This window comes from Coregonus lavaretus (assembly GCF_964263955.1).
Source record: "Coregonus lavaretus genome assembly, contig: HAP1_SCAFFOLD_171, whole genome shotgun sequence".
In the NCBI taxonomy this organism is placed as follows: Eukaryota; Metazoa; Chordata; class Actinopteri; order Salmoniformes; family Salmonidae; genus Coregonus; species Coregonus lavaretus.
The window spans coordinates 878,093-879,533 of record NW_028160460.1 but is presented as its reverse complement, the minus strand read 5'-3'; positions in this window follow the sequence as shown (position 1 = coordinate 879,533).

The window sequence follows — 1,441 nt, the reverse complement described above, 5'->3', positions numbered from 1 at the left end:
TAGGGTGACATGCATTCATATGATATATATTAGTAGGGTGACATGCCTTCATATGATATATATTAGTAGGGTGACATGCCTTCATATGATATATATTAGTAGGGTGACATGCCTTCATATGATATATATTAGTAGGGTGACATGCCTTCATATGATATATATGAGTAGGGTGACATGCATTCATATGATATATATTAGTAGGGTGACATGCCTTCATATGATATATATTAGTAGGGTGACATGCCTTCATATGATATATATGAGTAGGGTGACATGCATTCATATGATATATATTAGTAGGGTGACATGCCTTCATATGATATATATTAGTAGGGTGACATGCCTTCATATGATATATATTAGTAGGGTGACATGCCTTCATATGATATATATTAGTAGGGTGACATGCCTTCATATGATATATATTAGTAGGGTGACATGCATTCATATGATTTATATTAGTAGGGTGACATGCCTTCATATGATATATATTAGTAGGGTGACATGCCTTCACATGATATATATTAGTAGGGTGACATGCATTCATATGATATATATTAGTAGGGTGACATGCCTTCATATGATATATATTAGTAGGGTGACATGCCTTCATATGATATATATTAGTAGGGTGACATGCCTTCATATGATATATATTAGTAGGGTGACATGCCTTCATATGATATATATTAGTAGGGTGACATGCCTTCATATGATATATATTAGTAGGGTGACATGCCTTCATATGATATATATTAGTAGGGTGACATGCCTTCATATGATATATATTAGTAGGGTGACATGCCTTCATATGATATATATTAGTAGGGTGACATGCATTCATATGATATATATTAGTAGGGTGACATGCCTTCATATGATATATATTAGTAGGGTGACATGCCTTCATATGATATATATTAGTAGGGTGACATGCATTCATATGATATATATTAGTAGGGTGACATGCCTTCATATGATATATATTAGTAGGGTGACATGCCTTCATATGATATATATTAGTAGGGTGACATGCCTTCATATGATATATATTAGTAGGGTGACATGCCTTCATATGATATATATTAGTAGGGTGACATGCATTCATATGATATATATTAGTAGGGTGACATGCATTCATATGATATATATTAGTAGGGTGACATGCATTCATATGATATATATTAGAAGGGTGACATGCCTTCATATGATATATATTAGTAGGGTGACATGCATTCATATGATATATATTAGTAGGGTGACAGGCCTTCATATGATATATATTAGTAGGGTGACATGCATTCATATGATATATATTAGTAGGGTGACAGACCTTGTAAGAGCCAAAGCTGCAGGAGATGAGAGGAGAGGAACAGGAGAGAATCTGTATTCTCCCGTCTGTGGCACTCCAAGCTAAAATTCTTTAACTTTTCGACCAATG